Raw genomic sequence first — 26628 nt, 5'->3', positions numbered from 1 at the left:
TGCAATCAAATAATTCAGAAATTAGTTTTGGTGTTAGTGCACGAAAACATTTTGGGGTCATTTTATATTAGTAATAAATAATTATTCAATTTAAATGTCAAATTTCAGTTGATTCTCATGTTCTGTGCCCAGCATTTCATGACCGGTCATTTTATCTAGTGGAAGTCGTGTGGGCCTTTCAGAATATTTTTTTTTCACATAACAGACAGTTAGCTTATAGGCAATTGGCTTACAGTTAGCTTATAGTTAGCTTACAGTTAGCTTATAGGCAAAAGGCCTATATTAATTAAATAACTGTATTGTCGTTTCTCTGAGACTGTATTTATCCTTGTGTTTCGTATTAGAGATATGGTTCATGCATTTTGTTGTCTTTGGTGTAAAACCAGGATTTTGATTGACACTTCTCTCTGACTATTTTTCTTGCGGTGCTCTAATTGCTACTTCAGCATCAGTCTGCAGCACAAACCGCATCCAGCAGAGAGAAAATGTTTTGCAGGTCTGAAATCAGGTCAGATGAACCTTGGAAGATTTAGGCTTCAGCGAGCAATGGCAAATGCGGTTAGATATCATGCGTGTTTTACTCTCTGTGTGGTCTGTCATCTCTGCTTCTCTCTGTGTCTATTGCTAATTTCTGTCGCTAGAGCACTGTTAAGAATTTAAGATCATTGTGAGAGTCTTCACACACTGAGGTGACTACAGATTGATAGATTACCGCGGTTGGCTGTGAACAGGCTGTTCTCACGTCATGCGCCTAAATGTTTCTCACATGGTCACAGAATTGTTTCTTCTGTTAACACAAACTGAGCGCCTCCAAACCTCTGGGAAACAGAGCTATGCCAATAATTAGACCTGCAATCATGTTGATGGTTTGTGGGAAGGCTATGACAGTTGCCAAATAACAAAAATGTGGATGAATGTTTTGAATGGCATGCTTTAAGATGTAAGATTGTGTCTGTGCTGTCAAAATCACTAAATGAATGATGCCAGTGGCTTATAAATGTATCATTTTGTGAAAACCGTGGCACTTCTCAAAGTTTTATGCTTTAGACATTTTGTCTAATAATGTGATGTCGAGTCATCTTAAACCTAAATATTTTATAAATGTTGAATATATTTTGAGATATAATATTTTCATAAAAGAAAAGACAGTTTTGTTGTTTAATTTGATATTGGAGAATGTAATGTTTTAATATGGTAACATGACATTCTGAGACAATTCTACTATGTTGCGATATAATCACTTCAGAAAAGGAACAGTATTGAATTTGCTCTAATTAGAGAATGTCACGGTAATATTTTAGTATAACTTTGCAATTATTCTCTGCTACTTTTACAGACTAATTAAATGTAAGATAAAGTGATAAATGTAGTTGTCCTTAAAAAATGAATTTGAAAAATATTGTCTTTGGCTAATCAAATACTTAATTTTAGACCGCAAGTTCTTAAGTGACCTTCATTCATGCTGAAGAGCTAAATCACGTTCCCCCATAGAGCCTTCTCATCCCGGTGGGGGAAAGTCAATGTATTTTCTCCTCTGAGTTATTTACAGCTTAATTATATCTCCTCTGTCACAGAAAAGGACAAAAAGACACATTTTAAAAGCCTAGTGTGGATCATCATGGTTGACATTGTCAGATTAAATTTTTCAGTGTCACTAACACACACTGTCAAGTAACAGATTGCTGTATATAAATGCTTGGAAATGGGGCAGCATTTGGGGTCAAAGGTGAAGGTCCGCCTCACGCTAGCTGTCGCTCATCCAGTGCAAATGTTGTTGATGCAAATGCACTAGCGCTCCAAATGGGGCACTTGGCAGATTGATTTAATTCACGGTGCTTCGGCGCGATGACTCATCAGATTTCTGCCGTTATTGTCATACCCGAACGTGTTTTGTTACAGCTGTCACAAAACATGCCAGCAAGAAAACATAAAGCTGATAAATGAATGTTTTACTTTTTTTATTTAACCAGATGATTTTATCCAGACCTGCTTATGTCAAACAGGACATGTGCTCCCAGATGGATGTACAGGTGACAGTTCACCCAAAATCAATGGAATGTGATTGTTTAGTGTAGTAGTTTTCAGAGCCATCCGACCATATCAAAAATCTCAAAGCATCTACTTTGTCTTATAGGCCCAGGATGGTTAGCAGACTGCTGAGCACACCATCGATCTTCATGCTTGGCCTCTAGTCTTGATTTTAAACACGCTGTTTTCTCATCAGAGGAAGTGAGGTACATGAGAGAGGTGGGACCACATGTGGAAGCCATTTCCTTGTTCCTGTGGCCGCTTTACAGAGCCTCAGGCTTTACGAGTTCTAAACCAAAACTGAAGAGCAAGCCAGAGTCTGAATAACAAAAACATCACTCATATAGCTGTTCTTATTATTTATCATAACATTGTGTATTATTTAGTGCTTTTTTAAGACTGAGTAGGCAAACGTTTGTTTAGGCAACGCAATGTAAATGTCATTTTCACATCCGTTTTATTCTATTAGTCCCAGCCGCTAATAAGACCTCATCCATTTGATTCGTACCTGCTGCCTGTTTCCCGCACACTATTATAGGTGCTCTGATGTTCTCCCAGCTGTCGTCCAACCCCGTTGGCTGGCTTGTGGAAATGTTCATCGCAACAAAGACTTTGGCAGCGATGGCCGTTAACACACACTGTCCATAAATCATCTGATAACCCCTGTATACAGTACAGCCGTGTCTGCCTCGTCCAAAGATTCTTGTTCCTTTTTCCTTTTTACATTCTTTAGCCTGAAAAATCTAAAATTGCTTCACAGCTGCCTTGGGATGGATCGAGAGACTCTTTGAGACGCAATGTTTAGGTTTGCTTTTCTCCTGAAGGTGCTAACGAGACAGGCATACATGTAATGGAGCTAGTAGTAACGCTCCGTTCGTGTCCGACATCAAGTCAAATAACTGAGTGTGTGAGAATCTTGGCCCCATTTCTTCTCGCTGTCAGTTTGTTTTCCTTGTCTCTACAAAATATTTTCAGCTTCTTCGCGACTATATTAACACAATCCAAATGGTCTTGGACTACTGTCGAATGTATACATTTTTGTTCGAGGAAGGACAGATTTACATGTACCCGCGTATAAATATTAATTTCTAACTTGGCAACAAACCAGGCAAAGCATTAGTGTTGAGACCGCCGGTCACTTTTATCACTGTTGAAAGTGTGTGTCAGACTTTGGTGTTAAGTTATAAATAATGAACCCTCTGCGTTTCTTCTCCATGACAACCTTCTCATTTTTTCAGAGCGGTCTGTGGCAGGATTCGAGAGGGTTAGCAATGGTTCCGGGGTCGTGTTTACATGAACCTCTACAATATCTTGGGAATTATGGCTAAATATGGTCTCATCATGCCGTGTGTTTTGTAACAACTTGTCACTTAAAAGCTTCGCTGCTTTAAGGTGCCCCTTCATCTTTACTTTGTTTTAAACTGCTTCTATAAACGGCCCTTATGTTCTGGCAGTTTGTCTGATCCAGTATGCATTTCAGCATGAGCTAGAAGTCAGCCTGGGTGAACTTTCCTGACTCATTTGCTACACACCAGCTAAACTGCAGTAAAGGGTTCAGGAGACCGGCAGAACTATTGGCTACGGTGTGACCCAACAAAAACATCAAACAACAATTTAAACCTGTTCCAGAGCAGATTCTGGAAACACATGGGAAATGTGGCTTAGCTCCATTTAGTCCGAACAAAAAACAGGTTTTTATGAGATTCGGCTTGAAATTGAAGGCATTTTGCGTGCCCGGTAATGCCAATCGAAGTCTCTGTTGTATGAGAATATTGCGTTGTGCATATTTCCAGTGCTGTGGATGAGATTCATGTGTAGAGGTGAAAACAGCGGGTTGATCTTGCTGCGTTTGGCTGAGGGGAAATGTCTCGTTCTTAGCATCCCACACATTTTAGGGTTATCGGAAAGGGTTGCTACCTCTTACAGATGTTCGCTTAAAGAGTTATAGTCCATACACATACTTTTGCCCAGTAAAACCAATGTCTACAAAATTAGTCCCTCTCACTCAGTTTCCTATGCATACAGTATTACAAAAAATGAAATGCATTATTTGTTAAATTATGCATTTTATGTTATTTATGTGTATTGACTATTAAGGCTATTAAGAACATGATATCCTCATGTCAGATTACTTCATGTATCCAGACTCTTGCTTTTGTGTGTCCTCGGCAGAAAGCTTCTAACAGTTTTTTTTTATTATTGATTTATTAATGGTGTAACTATTGGGGCTTTAGAGATGATTGGCTTCAGTTAAAGATGCGGTTATTCCTTGCACACCGGTCTGAGAAACATTACGGCTGCAATCTGTGGAATGTGTGAAGTAAGTGTTTGGATGCCGGGCTGAATCTGCGGAGGCCACAGATTGACTATATTAATGCACTCATCAGATGAATAGATTTAAATACATGACACTTAAAATATAGTCTTCTTGGGCTCGCTGCAGACCAAACCACACGAGGTGCGGATCAGAGATGGAACTTTGACGCCCAAGGTGTTGAGTTTTCCTGTAATGGGAAACACATGTAAGCAGAACTGGTTTGATTGTCCGGTCCTTCATATCTCCTTCCCTGAAGCACTGCACGGCTGAATGCTCAAGGTTAAGCATTACTCAGTAATCTGCCATAAGACATTTTATTATGAACATCTCATCAACAGGGCTGAGCTGATGGGTACGTGTTAAGTCACATGACTCCTAAGCCCATCTTGATTGGTCAGAATAGCATCGCTCACTCTGTAGGAGTTGTGAATGTTTGTAAGTCTTGAGGCTTCTCTTATGTCTTGTAAGGATTTATCAATGTGTGTGCACACTTTCACCCCAGATTCTTCTTGCTATAAGGCACGTTTGCGGTTTAAATCAACATTTTAAAAGGTTGTCTTTTTGACTTGGCATTTTTGGGTCTAATAACACCTATGCCTTTAAATAATATAACCTTTTAACATTATTTTTATGAGAGAAGCTTATTCCTTAATTATCATAAAAAAATTCACAGTGCTAAATATCTTACTGGCTTTTATAGCAGGCTTGTCTGTAAGAAGACTGTAATTTCACTTTATATAAATGTCTAGATTTTAATATTGGGATCAGATTTATGCTGGCCTAATATGTAATTGAGAAAGCCTCTTAAACATTTTATAACTCATTTTGAACAATAAATGAGATGTCACTGAAAATGTGATAGCTAATGTCCTTAAACTGCATTCTTAATTCACATGGGATAGGACAAATAGTTTTCACCAATTTTCATTGTTTTTGTCTCCCACCCGGCCCTCCCATCATTCACAAGACCTCGCGCTGTGGCTCGCATCAAACCCCACGGGTAATTCCATTCCTCCAATCAACTTTGAGAAAATGCCAAATCCATCTGCACTCCAGCCGTTTCCGTCCCCATAGACTTTCTTTGACCTTTTGACATCAGCAATGTTATTTGCAGTGAATTAGAAAACAGGTCTGTTTCTGAATGCTGATTGGTCAGTGCAATCAACTAAATAGTTTTAAGTATATTTTTTTATATTTTCTGTTTGCATTGCACTGCATTGTTTACATTAACAATCTAGCTTTTAGTTTTATCAAAAATATCATACATCCTAAGGCTGTGATAGTGGCACATTTGGGTGCCTTATTATTTGTAAAAGCTGCATTATAAACCGCTGTGTTGCTTTAATTGTTATGTATTTAACACATTTGTCTTGTTGCAGACCAAAACAGGTTTAAAGCATACAAAGCCTCTTTGCAGACACCACAGCTGTTCATGGTTTTCCCATGATGTTTTTGTGATGGGAGCACATGTGGCCAATCATTGACGTGTGATCTAACAGTGGCCTGCTCTGATGTCATAACCCCAGATTTTGTTTGTCTCAGGGCCATGTGATGGACAACAGGCCTCTGCCCTCAGCTGGGAGCACGTCTGCGTGTGTGCGCACTGTTGTTGCCGGCATGACACGGATTGGGTACAAATATAGCCAAGCTCTTTTGATAATGAATAGATGTACGTGAGCGTTTTTTTCCCCTGAGAAATACATACGCTCCCCTGAGGCGGACCTCGCGTTATGATACATAGCATGCTCTTATAGTTTGGCAGTCTGTTTGCGTAGACCACATCAAAAACTCGCCCGGGTTCAGTGTCTAAGTCATGACACAAAATTCCTTTTTTTCTGTGTGCTTTAAACATTGCGAACTTCATGACGCATTTGAATACCACAGAGCAGAACCCACCCCCTTAAGTGCCAATATTGTCTGCGACAAGCTGTGTTTTAGTTATAGGTGTTTAGTGTGGGAGATAGCGTGTGTTTATGTGGGGTGTTTATACTGCATGCATTTTGAATGTTGAATTCTAAATATTGATTGGTTGACAGTGTTAGTTAATTGCCGTCAAGGGATTCCAATATTTGCTGACCACATTACAGCACATATCTCAATCTTTCAAGGGTATGCTAAATTGTTTTTAATCAAATATTTTTTTATAGTTTTAAGGAAAATCAATCAAAAATATAATTTGTCTTGGCGAGTAGTTGTGTTTGTGTTGTCAAGAGTTTAAGGGTATTTTATACCCCCAACAAATATGATAATGCTCAGTTGTAACTTCAATAATACGCAGCTAAAAACATTGTTTCGTACTGAATAACCTCACTCTAATAAAACCCATGTAATATTTTGCAACCTGAGTAGTGCAGGGCACCAGGTTAAAGCAGGCCAAGTTGGCCAAATTTATACAGTGAAACTGCAAGTAGTTCCGATTAAACAACTTTTAATATTGTCATCTATCACAGGGGCTGTAGACCACGCAGAAAACCACACGCCAAACATGTCTAACGATACGAAGCGTAAAGCCTCTCTCTGCTCCCATCTATGGCCATGTGTGCCCTCCCAAACGTCAAGCAGTGAATTCTTTGAATTATTAATGACAACAGGAAAGAGCAAGTGACGACAATGGAGAGGACGAATGTGTAATTTGCTCAACCTCGCTCGGTCCCACACATACGCGTTTTACGAGTGCGCGTACACGTAGATATTAAACACTGAGACCCAGATGAACTTTGACAAGTTTTCCCGCTGTCGCACCGTAACGTCATTCTGTAAACTTATGTCTTTGGTATCTGAGAAAGAGGTTGGTGTGGGTTTTGTGCCTTTCTTTTTCATTTTCACACTCACATTCTCTCTTTGGCTGTGTCCGAGGTTACGGTTTAAAGCTCTTGGGTCCTATGGGAAGGTGTTGGGTAGATGTGAAGCAGGCAGAAGTGAAAACAAAAGCAGAGTTTGCACTCAGCTGAGCTCAGTTCAGGGCTAACCTGATGACTCCCATATGTTTAATAAAGCCAAACTCTAGAGTTTCTCTCTACACACACACACACTTTCCACACTGCTTCCCTTTAGATGTCGTAAATAATAGGCATCACTAAGCAGTCCACAAATGCTGTTTTCGTTTAAAACCCATTTTCCTTAATAAATGGTGTATGTACTGTAATCTGTTTGCATATCTCCCTGCAGATTGGTTTGTTTTGCACGAAACATCCCAATAATATTGAATTATTTCTATTAAGGTTCACCTGGTTTCTCCTTATGAAACACTGCTGGACTGTGGTAATGGAACCTCTGTGTGCGCTTTGTCTCTCTAACGCTGTCATGTGTTTTTCAGACAGTTGAGATCTGCTGGTGAGGAGTTTACAGAGCTAGAATTTATTCATTAAGTATTTTATTATTATTATAGTATTATTTTAAGTATATCATTATTCATATAATTAATAACAAGACAATTCATTATTATTATTATTATAATAATTTCACAAGAAACATTTCACAAGATTTTTACTGAAAGATTTTGGAAAACTAAATGCTATTTTTTACATTACACTATATACGTTAATATGCCTAAACATTACGCTTTAAATTCTTAATAAAAATTATTACATCCTGTAAAAAAACCTAGACTATACATTATAGAATGAAAATGACCATTTTAGTTACCCGAAATAGTCTTTGGAGTGACAGTATTTTAGTATTGTGAAACATATCCCTCATTTTTATGCCCATTAAAACACTTTGGGCTCTAGAGGGGCGACTATTGTTTGCTTGTAAGGGTAGAGTCTGCTTAGCTTGTAAAAGAGCTCCTGTGTGGATGTTTATCAGTTTGTTTCCGCTGGATAATCCAGAAAGCTTTTGCAGTAGGCTGAGGCTTTTTTGCTTATTAAAGAAGGAGGGTGGGTTTGAGTATAATTGCCTTTATTTTGCTTGTGCTGTATTGCTGCTGGTTTGTGGGTAGTGTGGCTTTTATTACTGCCCTTCATTGTGTTCACAGATTTGATTCTGTGGGCCAGGCGCCTTGTGTTTTCATGGCACTGTTCTGCAACGTGCTCACTCTTACGCCAAATAAACTCTGGGTTTGTGTGTGTATGTGAAAGCCGCTGTATTGCTACACTATCTCTGGGACTTTCTCCAAACTTGCAAAGTCTCTCTGTGGCAGGAGTCCAAAAATGAGTAAAAAAACAGCAGTGTTCGGGACACATCCCACTTCACCATAAGTATCTGTCCTGGCTGCTGACTTCTTGTCCTTTGCTCACTGTACCCTGGGATTGGCTGTCCTCTTTTCCTGGTAACTCCTTGCTAATATTTGATTTTTATTTGATGCAGACATGTGCCTTACCCTGTTGGAGTTAGAGAAAAGTTTGGAGTATTGGCAGCTAGAGTAAAATTACCCAAACCGCATTCACACACACGCTGAACCTCTTCCATTAATACAAAAAAAGAGTCCAAAACCCCTGTTCACAAAGACGCTTTTGTGTTGGTGGACCGATGAGGGTTTAGTTACCCAACTGGAGGCAGAACACCTGCCGGTTTAAGACGACCACACATGCGAGATCCAATGTTCTTTGAACAGTTTGTTCATATTAAACTTGTTTCTCTGACATTTTTACTTGTTTCACCATATTGTAGACTCTCTCTTGGAGGTTAACTTTTTAATTTCCTCTATGTTAAAATGTAGTTATATTTTTCTCTGACAGAATTTGTATTAGTTTACAGACAAGTTCTATTAAACCTTAAAGTTATGTGATTCTAATGTAGGTGAACCCACTATTGTGTAGTTTACCGTGATCTATATGATTAAACCCTGAATAGTATTACACCCCTTAATAAAAAACACTATATATATTTCGCGGGATTTGAAATGTGTCCGTTATATTGCATTGTGGTACAGTGATACAGTTTTCAATCCGTTGTACTCTGATCAAATACTGCGCTTTTGGTAAAATGCATTAAGTCTTCTGGGTATTCTTTGCATACAGAACATTTGCATTCTGTGAACAGCATACATTTTTTACCGCAGAAGTAATAAGAGTTATATAGTAGTACACTTCTAAATATCCTGTGAGCTCCGCAGACCCCCACCTCCAGACTATTTGAAATAATGACCAGGAGAATTACACTGTAAAACTTACAGGCTCCGCTCCCAGAAGCAAAACAGAAAATTGCTGGATCAAAACAGTTGGGTCAGCAGTGCGGGGAAGAGGGAGAAAGAGCTGAAGAAGAGATTGGTTGAAATTAAACTCATTCCCCGTCAGAGCTTTTCTATGATAACTGATGATTTTCATTCCCTATTTACTCCCATGGTAGGAAAAAATACAATGGTAGTCAAAGGTGCCACAGAACAGTTTGCTGTCCTACATTCTTCAAAATGTCAGAACAAAAAATGTAAGAAATCTACTATGGGAGTCAATGGGGGTCAAGATCTGTTTGGTTTGATTCTTCCAAATATCTTTCTCGGTGTTCATCAGAACAAAGACATTTATACAGATTTGGAACAACTCGAAAGTGAGTAAATGATGACAGAATTTTCATTTTGGGCTGAAGTATCACTTTAAACTTGTCTCTCAAACATGCTTTATCTTGCGTAAAGTCAATAAAAAAGTCTTCATCTGTTTCCATAGAAATGTAGTAATTTTATCCTATTTTATAGAAGCTGCTTTCTAACATTTTTGTGTTGTTGTGGTTTGATGTCCACAGTTGAGCAGTGGGTATACTGTTTATAAATAACACATTCTCAAACCTGTAAACCTATATGCCATTCTTGAAGTGGTATTGTGTAAGATCTGTCTCTTCTGGTTTCTGAACCTTTTTTAGATTTCCTCTCTGACTGAATGAGAGATTGTGTTTCTATTCTCAGATAAACGTGACCTCCCCACTTCCTCATTAAATATTTCTCTGTGAATTTATGCTTTCTGGGCTCTTTCAGTTTGCACTGGTATTGCTTTCATGCTCTGTTACAAGCCTGCAATCCATCTGTGGTAGATAGATAGATAGATAGATAGATAGATAGATAGATAGATAGATAGATAGATGGATATAATTATGTTGAAATGTAATATATTTAAATTCCAGCCCACATCTGGGCCTATACAAAAGCATAAAAAGTGCTCAATTAATTTCTCTTATTTTATACATTATTAATTGTATACACATAATATTTTGTGGTGCATGCGAGTGTTCGTGGATTGCCCTTAATTTATGGTACACATTTGTAAATAAAAGAGTTACTGTAGATTATTTCTGATAACAATCCAAAGAAACGAGAAGTACCAATACTTGGCTAAACTTGCATCTCTAATATTTCGATTTTAGAACGCGATACCAAGCTCAACCCCTAGATGTCAATGTACCATACGGTTCCTTTAAATGTGACTACAGGACCCATTCAACAAATTGTTTATTTGGTAAAATAAACACACAACAAAATTCAACAAATTGTTTATTTAATACAAATATTTTACAATAAAATTATAATATAAATGAATATTGACATAAATTAAATTAAATATAAACCGTTATATTATTAGACACTAGCCAAACACAGACCAGAAGTTAACTGCAGTCTTGGTGCGCACGTCCGGAGAAACGGTCTATAAGACTATATTAAAGTAGCCTGATTCTAAATCAGCCATCTTTGTATGGAAAGATTATCAATTAACCATTAGTATTGTTATCTATCAGCTATTTTTTAATGGAAGTGGATAAAGTTCTAGGAAATGTGATGGGAACAGGGGTGCTAGTTAAAACCTAACTCGACTGCCCACCAGCTTTGCCAATTCCGTGTATTTTATTTACACGTGCATGCCGGCAGCATAAATTATATACAGATTGAGTCTCATGTAATATGCAGGGGCGTGCAGTGCATTGTGTGAAAGATGAAGCACACGTTGGGTGTACTTGGATTTAGTTTGCCACTGTTTTACCATTTAGAACTTTATTGAGGCATCATTTCTTTAACAGGGCTAAACTAGAACAACATCATCTCCAGAACACAGATGAAGAGCTCTAGAGGACGATAAGAGGGATTGTGTCTCTTGGCCGAAAAATGACACTGATGCTCCACAAGCTAGGCCAAGATTTCTCGCGAGGCATCTGACGTGACGTAAGGTTTCGTAATTCCTCGTGAATCATGTCGTTTCGTGGAGCTGAGGGTGACCTTGCTAATGTTTCACAAAATAGTCTCTTAAAGCCATAGAGAAGAGGACAAGTGAAGCGAGTCTTGTCGTTGTCATACACTTTCCGTCAAGGTTGACCTGACTCTCTGAGCCTGAGGGAAGCACAGGTCTTTTTGAACATTACATTGTTAATGAAAATGGATAACAGATTAGATTCTCAGACTTCAAAGCCAAAGAGCTTGAGAATATGAATCTCTCTTCCTCAAGAACAATCAAAGCTGAGATTTTGCATTTGGGCTTTAGTTAAGGGTTATTTTACTCTCCTTTTTTCACCAAAGCAAGCAACGTCTTATTAGTCTTAGTGTAAATCCAATTCTGTCATTTACTCACTTTACGAACGAGTTGTGCGGTGAATATTTCTCATCACCTTGTCTGTCAGGCTCTAAAAGCAAACCTGGTTATTTGAGGAATATTTATGGTGGTTTCCATCATTTTTAAAGCTGTACTCTGTACTGATACGTGTGTCTGTTATTGTTATTTTATTGTCATTGATGTATTAATCATAGCTTCCTTTAGGCAAGCAATTGTATGTCCCTCACTGAAGTCCAAGTGAACACTGCAACCACTGTGACTGTTTGCCCACCCCTCTCTGATGCTGTTATTCATTTTTTATTTGAGTGTGTAGACCCCGTACAACACACTCTGTACCTTTCAGACACTTATTTTGCCCGAGGGCTTCTCGCAAAGCTGTGAAGTCCAACTCCCCGACGTGTCAGAACACAGGACTACACGCTTGTGGAGGGCGTTCAAACCAGCTGCACTCGCTCTGCTAAAAGAGCGGATCTCCCACAAGACCTGGGTGCTACGGATTACCCCCTCAAAAGAGGACGCTTTCATGTCCGACATGAAGAAATTCATTGCTGTAGTCGAGCGCTTTTAATGAGACTGAGATCCCAAGCTGGATTGAAGAGATTTTAAATTCGTGCATTTTTTAGTTTAGTGCAGGCTGGTTAATCATTCCATGATGCAAGTGCTGCGGGCGGTTTTTATTCAGAATGATCATCATTCTGAAACTTAACAAGTCTTGACCATCTTTGGACAAAAAAAACTCTGCCTGATCCCACAGCGGTTCATTGAAAACGTCGTTGCATTCAGCTGTGGCCGTACGGAAAGCAAACGATGCACTGGGGTGATAACGTGATTTGGGTCATAGACTTACTAATATTAGCACTCTTGTTTTTCACAAAATCATCATTGAATGGAGTATGATGTCATTATAAAATTGGCTTTTTTGGTCAAATATATAGTAGTGTTGAGGACATATAAAACATTAAGAATTAACTACCATTAAAAAAACATTCCCATTTTAAAATGTTACAATTATACAAAAGAAAAAGAAACAACCACATGGAATATTTCTTAGGATGCTTGCTTACCAAGACATGTGATAGAGACATTAAAGGCTCAGGTATAGTTAACTCCACATCTGTCTCCAACACGCACGCACACGTGTCCCCATAGCTTTCAAATCGTACTAAACCACGGACGGACGAGCTCGACACATGCGCAGTATAGTGGACTCGGCTGAGTCAACATTTTTCTTGCGAATGCGCTGTTGTACCGGTTCCATCTGCGCGGTCTGAAAAATTGGGGTGCACTGGACGGGGTTTGCGAATGACTGCTGACCCTCCTGATTATGAAATTTACGTCATGCGGGGCCGCACGTATGGCCGGACTATACTTTGGGCTAAAAAGTTCTTCCTATTTTAAAAATTGTGTTAAAATTTATATTGTACACAATGGACATTCTTTAGATTTACCTTTATCCCATTCTGATCCCAAACTTTTTGTAATGCTTAGGTGGAGATTTTGTTGGCCTCTCAGGACTGCTGACCCCCCCGCGCCGCTTCCTGTTCGGCCTGAGTTTGATTTACATCTGCACATGGCGTAACATTACAGTTAGTGAGCTCCCCAAGGACACAATTGTACACTTCATCACCATGTCTGGCAGCAGCACAGAGAATAACCCTGTTTGAACCGTATGTTTACTACATTTAGCACAATCAGTCCTGGCTAATTCAGCTCGGTGCCTGCGTCACTGCAAACCCTCTAATGGTCTACAGATCTGTGTGTGTGTGTGTGTGCGCACATGAGACGGTGCGGTGTTTTTCAGTTCATTCTTTCTCCTTTTTCTCTCACACTTCCCTTTTGCATCATTTCCCTCTCGCTCTCTTTTTTCTCTCTTGTACATCATAAACCTAGAAACTTCAACATATGAAATGACCCAACAATGTTATAAAAAAGAAACCTTAATGCTGATGACTTGTGAACCGTATGTTTTCAAAGGAAAGAAACTGCTACTTTGGCATTGTGGAATAACTGTAAGGGGTTTGGAGGACAAGGTGCAGCTGGGGAGGAAAATAAAATGATGTGGGTGCTCGGTCGGCGATGGGGCGACATAAGGACGGGCCTGTCACTAACTGTAAGATCAGCCTTATAGTCGGGTCACCACGAGCATGCTCCCTTTCAATACACATGAGCGTCAAATGGAAGCGTTTAGTGCTTCGCTGTCTGGCTTGGCAGTCGAACAGACCCCTGGGGAAACAGTGACCTAACACGAGATGCTGTGGGAGCATTACACTTCTGCTCAGCGACGTGCCCTCATATCCCTGCCATAGCCGCTGCATATCTATCCGCCTGGCATGTAGATTTAGGGTTTTTGAAAGTTACAAGCTCTGAGGATGTTCCTGTTTTTGATATTTTATGACCCTATCGTAAACATCCATCAGTGATACGATGACTTCTGGATGAGGGGCGGGGCCTTCTGGATGATTGGTTCTTCATACGCTGGGTTTTCTCTGGACTACTGAGAATGCAGAGCTTTCAGCCGTGAGGTGGTCACACATAAAGCTCACGAGTGGAGACATAATATGCCTACAATTCATAGACAAATATAAAGTGGTCTCAGTGGTCCAGCTCGATGCACAGATATTCTCTAGAGTTTCTTTTTCAATGATACAATCCTATTGCCTGCAATCTCCCTTTATCTGTTACTGTATGACAGACGACCAATAAATACAAACAAATGCAAAGAAAACAAGCAATCAGAAGGTAAACAAATCATGGCAAATCATTCATAACCAAACAATAAAGCAGATTGTTTATAAAACTATTCTTGCATGTGGTTTATACATCCATCGATACAGCAATGGACGTACGTGATCACTGTTTGGATTTGGATGGTAGCTGCAGTTATTGTTATCAGTGTGACTGGAGAATGAACCTTGGGCTAATTGGTCCCATCAATCAGGTGAGGGCTCATTCATCAGTCGGCACCATACTGAAGAGATTAAAGCGTGCCAGGAGCCTCCGATTTATTATTTCATTCATTAGCCACTAAATCATCAGCCTATCATTTGCTTGTCAGAAGCGTTTAAGTTGAACAGATCAACTCACGGTGGTGGCAGCCGAAGACTCGCTGCTAATCGTGTCGTGGTGCTTGTGGGCCCATGAAGGCATGTCGTCTCTGAGCTTTAAATGATAACAGATTGAAATAGCATCGATGACATAAGTTAAGGGCCGTTGATTTTTGAGTAGACCAATAGTACTGATGGCTTTTATGAGGTTGTGCTACACGATGGCTTGCTCGTGGGAACTCTAGCACGCTCACAGCTGGGACTTAAGCTTTATTGCTGTCATTTATGTGAAGTGTATTGTGTGATTGATAAGCTCACACACAACTTCCTCCTTTAGTGTGCTTTATTGCATGCTGGCGCTGGGTCTGCTCGCAAGACCCTGAACATATTTTCCGGCTGTTATTGGACAGTTTCAACCTCTGAAATGATCTCTTTTGTCTTTGCGGTGTTAATTGCAGGGAGCTCCTCCAGTGCAGCTCGGGGTTAAGTGTGATGCTCGAGGGCACAATGGGGATTGTCATAACTTATCCGAGTTTTTAGGTCACCAAACTCACATTTAGTCTGCTTTGTTGCATCGTATTAATATTCCAGCATCAATATTAGACTAAATTACGTGTTTTTATTTGCTTAAAACAGTGTTGCAATTACGATTTAAACTGTTTTAAATTCATGCTCTAAACACAAACTTACAAAAGTTGTACAATTGAATAAAACAATTTTGAATATTATCTGCAACAGTAATAGTAGAATAAATGAACAATATTAAAACATTTTTTAAATATAAATTTGAAACCTTGTTCACAATATACAGCCATATATATTGATTACTGTTTCAGTGTGTAGGAAAATTTAGGTATCAGATTGTTTCATGATAGTTTTATTTTTATGAATAAAGTTTATTGTAGTGTCTGTTTTCTTTGTAGCCGAACCGCATTAGAGTTTTGTCCATATATTGTGGTTAATAAATAGCTGGATTTAATGCAGATTATGACGTCAGAATTTTGCTAATGTTTTTGCAGTTTTGTAAAGGTTTGTAAAATTGAGCAATTCAGAGGTGAAGTTTGGACAAATAAAGGGATTATACTGATAGCTCATAAACAAACTGGTTTAAAAGTGGTTTGCTGTAAGAGTTCACTTATATCAAAGACCAAACTTTAAGCAGAGGTCACGATCTTTGGTCTGTCTAAAACAATCTAGCTCTTATCACAAGATATATCAAATAGGTTCACTTTTGAATGACTCATCCAACATTGCCTGAAATATATAAACTAGAAAGGTAACATTTGAAGATTGAAAATGTGGAAAAATATGAATAAGTGAGTAAGTGTTTAGAGCTAATCTAGGGTTTGTTGATCCTGGTTTTATTTTAATTTCAATTGTGTTACACCACTTAATCTTAAACAGAGAAAAACAAATCGTGGATTAAAACTTTAACCTGCATTTAAACCATCATATGTGATTAATTTTGTCCCCCATGATGGATTTGCCGGTGTAACTAAACGGCAACAATGTTGCACTGTCATGTAAAACTGAAATAAACAGCTCGTGCATGTAAAAGAAAGGGGATTTTGGTATTTAAAAACTCTCTCTCATAATTTGTTGATCCATCTGATCGTCCATAAACACATTTCACAAGCCCTGAGGGTCATGACAGTGTACAAATATGACAGTTGAGTCGCATCATTGTCCTGCAGCTCGCTACTGGAGCAGACAAGACCATTGCGTTAACAACACAAAGTTGTGGGTTCGATCCCAGGGGATTGCAAATACCTATGTAAAATGTATAGGATAATGTAATGTAAGTCGTGTAATGTATGCGTCTGCCAACTGCATAAATGTAAAAATGTAAACGATTGTGGCGATTGTGTTTACGGGGGTCGTCCTTGGTGGTGCTCTGGGGCTGTCCGCGGAAGCACCGCCGGCTGAGGTGTGGCTGTTCGGGACCGGACCACAATTTAGAGGTCACCCACAATACCGTGTCCCTGGTCACTGGTGCGCTAAAATAACAACTCTTCTCAGGATGTCGGCGTCTTCCGTTTAAGCACAGACCTTGTGCTTGTATGTACTGGATAAGAAAGCAGGGTATCTTGAATTTGACGCTTCACAGCCGACCACCCAGTTTATCAAACCGCCGGGCCTTCACTCATGCTGAGCTGTTTTATTTATTTCCATTTTTATTTACAATAAGCACATCACTGAAGCATGACATGACGCTTATGTACCTTTTTTTGATCATTTTCCTGCACATTTTATCATAGATATGTTCTTTTATTATGTTTATTTATTTGTTTAAAGTTAATCCCTAATTTAGAGATAAATCACAGTTTAAAATAATGGAGCAACAAAATTGAAGATAATCTAGGTTGACTGTTAAATTAAAACCTGCATCAAATGATATCTTAAAGATAAACTTGATTATTTTTAAATAAGGTTTATAGTTTGATGCAACAGAATTATTAAATAAACCTTGATTTATCTAGATGTAAGACTAATCCTTGTTGTTTTTCTATAATTTGGAATGTTTGCATTTTTGTTTAGCACTATAAAATAAAACTTTTACAGATACATATAACATATATTAAATCAAAAATGTATAGGGCTATACAGGCTTATTTATTTGTTCTATAAATACTACGGTTGGTACAGCAAATGTACTTATATTTTGTAATAATACTACATATCCCATATATATTATACACCTTTTCATTTTCGCCTGTAGTTCGATTTAACAGTAAAGCTTGATTTGATACAGTCCAATATTGTGAAAAGCGCTTTAGAAATAAATTTGAATTGAAATACTTGGGCTCAGGGTTTTGTAACAAATAATGAAATGTTTTAATATTTAACCATTTTTATGTTAATGTGTCTTGTGGTGGATTACAAATGTCTGGAGAGAATGTCTATGTAAAATGTATAAGGGCTGCATGCTTATGTATGCTGGCAAGTTGTGAAAACAGACCAATGGAACAACATAGACTGTCCCGGACCAATATTGGCTGGGATAAACTTATAGGTTATCATAATGACACAGAGCCAAGATCAAAGGAAGATCAAAGCCATGTATATTAACAGTATTTCCAGGGCGAAGGTCTCGGTACATCAAACGCTGCTCTGCTTCTCATGAGGAGTGACAAAACAGATGATGCTCTGGTAGAGAAGTTATCAAATTTGTGATTATAGAGTCAGTGATGTTTTACACATTTTTTGTGTGCGCGTGTATTTTTTTTTTCAGAAATACAAGAATTTATACACACAACGATTTAAATATAGCACCTTCGTAATAAGAAACTGAACATTGTAATTGAAATAAATAAAAACTCTTACAGATGTAATATAAGTTGGCCTTTATTATGTCTGATCAGCTCGTCAAATAATATAGTGATTAACATGTTTTTTTTATAAAAGTTTGATTTTGAAAAAAAATCTTCTTTTATTATTTGTCATGACTCAATGCATTGCATCATGTTGTATGAGGTCCTTAATAAAATTGACTGTAGATGGAGTTTATCCATCCTAAAAGGCTTTTCCGTAAAGCTTTAAAGTAATTTAATATGGCGAAAAGCCCGTCTGACCTCATTGTGCGTTCTCAACAAAACCGTTTAAACTATGGAATTTATGTACTGTTTTATCTGTTTGCGCGGCAAACTATGTAAGCCCACAGCTATATTTAACAAAAAATTTATGTTTAATCAAAATAGGAAAGAAAATACATCAACAGCCCTGACCTCGTGTGGCTAATCCTTTGAGACACAGAAGAGATTAGCATGGATGCTAATCATATTGTCAGATTCACAATAGCGTCTAAAACTGAATGTACTTACTGTTAAACGATAGCTGCAGCATTTCGAGCCGCACAAACCCCACAGGGAGAATTGCGTTACATATGCAGAGCCTGATTCCTTTTTTGTGATGCTGCATCTGTAATGAGCCAATGAGACCAATTTAGAATCTTTGCCAAGTTATTTACCTGTAATGCACTACAGGTTTATGGGAAATGACATCATCTGCCCTGGGCATGGATTTATTGGAGAAAATAGGCTAATTTTCTCCTGTGGTTGATGATATCCGCCAGTGTCAATGGTCTGAAGGACATTAACTTCACCACATCGCTTAGCTCAAAAACAGGCCTTCTGCCAAATCCACAGTCTTTTCATCCTCGCTCAGATCTTTTGCATGTTACATGTGGAGAAATCTATTTCTCAATGACTACGTTAACATGCACCCTCGTAATGCGATTATAATAGGATTTTGGCAATATTGTGATGACACGTTATCTCATGTCAATGCAATCATTCAATCTAAATATGCTATTTAGCTCATAATCGAGGTAACATATGTGGTGTACGCCGGTCTTAATCGGAATAAGAAGGGATTTATACACCTTAATCGCATTTATGATGCTCGGAACAAGGTATGCATGTGCTTCTGTCATGCACCTTAAGCGCAAATTTATGATAAAGATGAAAGTCTGAAGTTTTACCGTCAACACAACTCGCTGTGGGCAGTCTCTGCTCCTTATCTTCATACAGGAACAGCGCTAACACTATGACAGCGTACACCACCGTTGCAGAGATATTTGTATCAAATTTATACATCTATCACAGCGGGGATTAACCATTAAATACGTCCACATAACTGTGTTATGCACTTTACGCAAATGTATTAAAACAATAGCAAGTAACACACACCTACTGTATCTGAGGTCATAGTTTGTGCTGTGTATTATAGCAAATAATAAAACTGAGAGGTGTTCTCATGTCATGTAAACATGTCACCGCTATTAAGTCCGTACCAAGATTATTGGAAATAATCGCATTATTGGTGCACATGTAAACGTAGTCATTGTGTGTCTGCATATAGTACTCACTTGAAGAACTCTGATATTTGGTTAAATATGAACTTAAATTGGTGTTTGCTGTGCTGAATGGAGGAGTTATCCTCTGTTCTGGCTGGATTTGTGGCTCATGTCGAAAAGTTGAAAGTCTTTTGGGTTCGTCATGAAGAAACAAAGCAAACATACTGAGGGCCAGCCGACGGCTCAACCAAAACAGTCTGGACTGGGTTTTGTTCTCACAATACTGCCCAGATACACAGCTTGTGCTCTCTTATGAACCGATCCTGTGTGAAAACGCCGATATCACAATCACATATATCCCCAGAGCAGTTTCTTTTTCCCACAATCCATCACACCTGGCAATAAACTCTTGATTTTTCCTCAAGCTTATTTAAAAGAGCCTTTTATCATTAGATTTGTGAAAGCGTCAGTAGCGCGGCACTTATCAGGTCACTGACGCAAAAGCCAGCACTGCTGGAGGAAGAATTGTGGTGCTTTTTGGGTGGAGAAAAAGGAATAACACATTTCGGTTGGATTTCCTGGTCTTGGAGATTAGATTGGGGGAAGAGATTGGGATGTCTGGGTTCGAGCGAGAGAGCGAGTGAGTGCTTGGCCGGTGCTCAAGGCCCCCACCGATGAAGTGAGCCAAGTGCTGCGAGAAAGATTTGCGACAGGAAATGAGCTTGATCAGAGGAAGTCATTTAGCTTTTCCAGAATCTCAGTGCAGACCATTACGATGGCTTTCTGTAGCATTGTGACCGTACAGTCTCTTAACTAAAATAGTTGCAGCGGATAAACTGAATTTCTGTACATGTGCTGACTGCTGTTGAAATCAAAGAAGAGTATGAAGGTGTATATTAATGTAGATTGAAAAGGTAAAATAATCTTGATTTGATGAGAGTTCCTATTGAGATTTTCAATAATAAAGACTTTGGATCGCAGATTAATCTGATATCAATTTGACACATTGTTGAGATCTTTTTTAAAACTCTAATGGAGACATTTGTCCATTTGCATTCTGGAGAAATCAATGATATTTAAAAGATCTGATCTTAGATTTTTTTTTTATAGGTTACCGGAGCTAGAGCTCCCGGTAGTGTGTGGTGTGTTTTTTCTTTTTTTAGCATATTGCGATGTGATCGCTGGGATGCACAGTTCCCACTTCCAATGAGTTTCTGGTCTCCTTCAATGCAGGTTTACTGGATTTCTCTTTTTTTTTTTGATTTTCAGTTAAAAGTAATAGCACACCTGAGTTATGAGATACACACTTAAGTTTAATACTTATTTTAGTACAAAATTGAATGCAGAAGTTTCAGAAGCACCACTAAACTTTGTGGTATTCTGGGAATGTTAAGTTAAAAGTTCAGTTAAAAGTAATAGCACACCTGAGTTATGAGTTACACACTTAAGTTTAATACTTATTTTAGTACAAAATTGAATGCAGAAGTTTCAGAAGCACCACTAAACTTTGTGGTATTCTGGGAATGTTAAGGACAGACAAAGTTTATGCATTATTGTTTATCTGCAATAACTGCTTTATTGGTGCCCTTGTGTCCTGATAATCTTTTTTAAAACATTTATTGTTTATTATAAAACCACATGACCCTCAGATATATTTCCTTATTGTGCTCCTGTAGAGATTTCTGTATTGATTTATGATTTTGATTCCGTCGTAAGGAATTGTAATCTAGCAATGGGAGTGTGTGAACAAACAGATTTGAGAGTTCAGAATTTCCTGGATTTCCACCACTATCCACAGGATGTGATGCAAATGTCTGAATAGTTTTTCATGGCAGGGCAGCAGGTTGTGGTCAGAATATTTGTGGGGATGGTTCATGTGTGCGCGTTTTATTGAGTTATGCCCTAAACTATGTGTAAAACTTGGAACGTGCACGCTGTGTCTTGAAAACGTCCTATGAATATAAATGCACACACAGGCACGACAACAGAGCGAGCGCAAGAAGACGGAAAATTGGCTGAGATTTTCACCTTTCTTCTTTAGCACTCCTCTGCAGATTCTCTCTCAGAACAGGTGGCCAAATCCACTTCCTTATTAAATGCGAGAGAAAAGAACAGGAAACGGGACATTTTCCACTCCAGCAGGACATAAGCAAGCCCTGTCTCTTCTGGAAACAATTAGGAGGAGCACAGATGTGCAGCCAGGCATATGATAAAAGAGACGGCTGGACTTTAGAAGCAAATCCACCTCTTTCCCACTCTACTGAGAGCGCTAATACGACCGAGGACAGCAGCTATGGCCAATAACATCCTTCCTGGTTCATCTCTGTGACTCGATTTTTTTTTATCTTTGCCACGGTTACGTCTGTATTAGATACAAGCATAGCTAAATCTAATGACTCAAACAAACACTACAATACCTTAAATTGTCTGGCTTGTAGGGTTATGTAATGACTTATCAGGGATTTGACTTGGTCATGCTTACTTTTTCTTTGCGATCCATTAAACAGACTTTAAAATGCCAGATTTGAAGACACAGGAATCTAGCAGTCATTGTGAGACCCATTAGAAACATTCATTTCACTCTCATTTATTTCGTTATACAACAAAGTACACCATCCCTGTGAGCAATAAAAAATCTCAGTGAGCTTCTTGGCTTGGACCAGTAAGTAACCACCTAACAACAGTGAAAAAAACTGTATAGCAACACCATGGCAACCGCAAAGAACATAAAATATATTTTTTTAGATCTAGTTTTTAACACTTCTGTCTCGGGGCAAACCACGCTAATGTTTCGGGATGTATTCAGATTCTGTTGACAATGATGTATGTGCCTTATATTTCGTATTCCAAATAAAGAATCCTATAGCGTCATAGATATTCAACAAAGGCACCAAGGCATAATCAGTTTAGGATGTTTTTAAAGGCAGTTCCTTCGTTAGTATGCATTAACTGAGAAATTATACCTCCGTGATCGAGGACAGGCAAGAGAGTTACTTGGAAGCACTGTCTCTTTGTGGGAGTTATTTTAGGACCCAGGCAAATTTTATCCTACAGTAATTGCGTTACCGGTATTGTCTTCTGAAGAAAGACTGAGAACAGTAAGTGGGTTTGAAAATCTGGGGTATTAAAATGTGCTCTCGGCATAGCATTTCCATCCATCAGCCGGTAGGACACACACAATCAGTTTTAGCAAGAAACTCTGTAACCCAATTACTGTGAGTGAGCTCATAGTGTCCCTATGAAAACCTAGCGCTCATTAACTGATGAAAGTCATATTTCAGTGTTACGGTGGCATCGCACAACCTCCAAATTATTCAGATGAATTTCTCTAAAGGCTGTCTTGTGTTTGGCAAAACTGCACCTGTATGCAAGAACATGTGATTTTATTATTCTGTATGATCATCAAAGTCTCTGTTTTCAGTGTCGTGGATGATGAGAGCCGTACCACTGTTCCTGCGTGGTAATATATGGATTTGATTTTGGCAGGCTTGCCAGTTTCTTGAATAATAAATATCTAAAAAGACAACAAATTATAAACAACTTTTCCATCACAACTAGATCTTGTTAGAAAGTGATGTCATTTTATTTCAGATGGTCTTCACATAATGCAAGAGCATATGGAAGGAGAGGACCAGACATAATTCCATAGGAATCGTCCCAGGCTGTGTTTGCTCTTTGGAGGTGAAGGTCTCGGGGAAGTGCATCATCATGTTTATGAGGATCCAGGAAAGAGTCTACAAAATCTGTTGTACTTTCTTCACCTCCAGACACATTAAAGTGCTTGATGGTCAAATATGATTATCATAACAATCTGGGCCTATAAATAGGCTTTATGTAAAATAAACATTGTTTCTTTCTTTAATTATTGTGTAGAACGTGTTCCTGTGCGATGCACACTCGGAGCTCTGAGAGCTGGCGACACGGAATCATTCCAGACAAACGGGAGGCTAAGTGCTCCTGACACATAAATCTCCCAAGATGCGTCATCAGAGAAGTTAAGGGCGGAGTAGTTATTCCGCCACTGAGATATAAATGTGAGAGACGCTGAGGGGAAGATTAACAATGCTTGGAATCTGCCTTGTTTTGATATCATGTCGTCTTTTACTTATCTTTTTTCAGACCGTATGAATCTTTCCCACAATTGCCTCATCCAGCATCGGTGGATACAGTAGCTGACGTTGCATCGTGTTCACATCCCACTCTCGGAGGCGTGACCTCTCCACACAGTTCTCTGCGCCTCGTCTGATTGGTGGATGATAGATTAATGTTCGTTAAAAAAAAGAGGAAGCCACTTGGACTGTGCTTTTCTGCCGGCATTCCTGCCATATATGAAAACGAGGCGGGGAGTGTCTGCGAGGCGGGGAAGAGGCTGAAAGTCCGCAGTCATCTTTTGGGCCCCGGGCCCCTCACTCCCCCCAAGGTTTGGCCATGTGAAAGCAGACTTTTGTGTGCCGATCCCTGTTCCCACTGCTGAGGTGGACTTCAGCTGTTTTTCCTGGCAGACCTTGAACAAACACACAGCAGTTGCGAGTCCAGTCCCCCGTGTCAAACGCATGACAAATAGCTTCATTTGACATTATTGGGGAAAGTAAAAGGATTTAATGAGCATTCTGTTAAGATCGAGAAGGGGGAAGTGTTTGGCGAAGTACGCAGGTAAATTGAGTTAGTGGGTGAGGCTGATGTGCCCGCCGAGCAAACAAGCTGTTCACAGCTTTAGTCGTTGTGCTTTTACGCCAGCTACTAAACTAATCAGACTGTGTTTTTATTTTTTTTGCTGTTTAATAGAATGTCTAAGAAAATGAGAGTCCAGCTTCCTTTAGCCAAATATTACTATTGCTATAGTAATATAGATACATTTATTGCTCACAAGTTGCTCTTTCATAGTTTAAGAGATTTGATGTAGTTGTTTCATGTAAGAATCAACTTGTTCTCAGATGTTTCTGATTTTCGTATTCTTTGTAGAAGTAGAAGATGGAGGAGATCTCAGAAAATTGATATTTAGGAGAATAACTGAGATTTTCTGTGATTTTTTTTTTTTCATTCTCATGGTAGGGACCATATTCTATGGGGACGCCTACAGTACATCGGTGCTGTCACACATATTAAAAGCTTACGACTCTTACTAAAGCAAGGCGACGTGTGTTGAGAGGGAGTTTGTTTATGAGTTGCTAAACTGATTAATGAACAGTCCAGGTTTTGTTCGCCGTCTTCCAACAACAGAGTCACTACACATTCCTGTCGCGTGCTCTGCGCTCAACATCAAAGCCATGCAGAATATATGCATAAGCTCACTCGCCTGCTTAAAGCACTGCAACTATTTGTTATGTATATTTTGAGCCATCTCAAGTGTTTGACAAATAGCCTCCTTTCTCATTGATGAATGGCTTCATAAATAATGAATCAAGATTAATATGCATACTTGTCATCAGTTACACATAATATCGATCCTGAACCCTCTGTCTGTGTTTTGCATTGTCTAGTTAGCAGCTGTTATCCATGTGTCTTTGTGGGTCATGGATTCTGGGTTCAAAGGTCACCGTGACCCTGACAGAGGGAACGCGGTGATGGGTAGCTTGAACTTCATAACCGCTTCATTGCTTTCTCTCGGAGAGCACACAAAGGTCAGCAAGGAGTTCATAAAGAACTGCTTCTTAAAACATGTTGTGATAATGAATCATTGTTATTGAGATGAACTTAAGCTTAGCTTGTATTTTGAAATTACAGAAGGATTGTTGCTTGAGATGCTTGAGTTGTTCTGTATTACAATTCAAGAACCGACTGTTCTTCCCAGAAATGTGAATGTTTGGATCAACAGTGAGTCTTTTGAGAAAGCAGAGAGCACGTTTTGGGGTCAAACGAGAGCTTGTGTACCACAACGCGTCAACTCCTGGTCTCTATGCAACAGCTGAACTAAACAGACTGGATCAGTTTATCACAAGTAAGATGCAACAATAAGGCTCATGATGTAGGATGTTAGTAAAACTTTGTGTGTTCAAGTTGAGTTCAACAGCTTTTGTGGTGTATTGATAACCACAGAAATTATTTGTGTGATACAAAGAGCAATAACATATTTTCAGACGAAACAAGATGTAACCAAAGGAAAATGACAGGGTTTGAGTTTATCCATTGAGAATCAGATGGATTGTGAAAAATGCAGAGGTGGAGGACGATATTACATTTTGATAAATGATTAAGAAGACAAACTTCAAGCATTCTTGGGAAATGCACCATTGAACCATGAACATTAAAACCAGAGACTTGCATTAGGAAAGTAAATATGGTCATGTCAGCTTTAAGGGTCATCGCATTTTAATAAGCACTTTCTCACATTAATTAGTCTATTGCCATGGTACTGTATACAGTAGAAGGCAGAGATTACTAACTGCTTTCTTTTTTTTGATTGACAGGTCTTCCCTCTTAGGGAGGCCCATAATTTCTGCCCCTGTGATGGACTTCCCTTTTTTTATGTTTATTGAACTTTAAACAAGCATGACACCTGGAAATAACCTGAAGTACTCAGCTAACACTTTTCTAATCTTGTGTATATTTGAAATGAGTCGTGTTCAGGTTGTAGAAATCTTTCTTGGATTCGGCTTGCGCGAGGACAACGTCCCACAATTCCTCGGCCCATCCCAGCGTTCCCAGAGGAAGTCTCTGCATACAGAACATTCTCCATTCAGATTCTAGTGTGCCTGGAGAACAGTGCGGTGCGAGCAGGGCGGAGGTGAAATTATGCTTTTATACTCATCTTCTTGTGCCAAGCTGGGGTTTATACTAGCACTGATGTACTGGGAGGGAAAATTGAATCTTTTCCCAAGCTTAATCCTCCATCGCTCTACCTGTAATGCGTTTTGGACTCACACGTTTGGTTCCCCCACATTCACATGGAAGGAAGGGTTATATTTCAGGGTTTTTTATTGGAGGATGGGCAGTGTACCCAGTGTGTCTGATTTTTTCCTCACAAGGCAGCTGAGA

The 26628-nt window shown here is 39.0% G+C and overlaps 1 protein-coding gene across 1 annotated transcript in view; it reads left to right on the top strand.

Moving 5' to 3' along the window:
* pde3a (phosphodiesterase 3A, cGMP-inhibited) overlaps nt 1-26628 on the top strand; it is an 84590-nt gene that overhangs the window by 3873 nt on the left and 54089 nt on the right. Inside the window, exons 5-11 of the mRNA XM_056747546.1 lie at nt 23075-23113; nt 23245-23430; nt 23527-23687; nt 23773-24306; nt 25134-25274; nt 25445-25591; nt 26061-26377. The gene's annotated coding sequence lies outside the window, so the exon portion shown is untranslated. The remainder of the gene's footprint in view (nt 1-23074; nt 23114-23244; nt 23431-23526; nt 23688-23772; nt 24307-25133; nt 25275-25444; nt 25592-26060; nt 26378-26628) is intronic.

The sequence above is a fragment of the Triplophysa dalaica genome, chromosome 5, assembly GCF_015846415.1.
Source record: "Triplophysa dalaica isolate WHDGS20190420 chromosome 5, ASM1584641v1, whole genome shotgun sequence".
Lineage (NCBI taxonomy): Eukaryota > Metazoa > Chordata > Actinopteri > Cypriniformes > Nemacheilidae > Triplophysa > Triplophysa dalaica.
The sequence above is the reverse complement of the archived record's forward strand: the minus strand, read 5'-3'. Positions and strand labels throughout refer to the sequence as shown.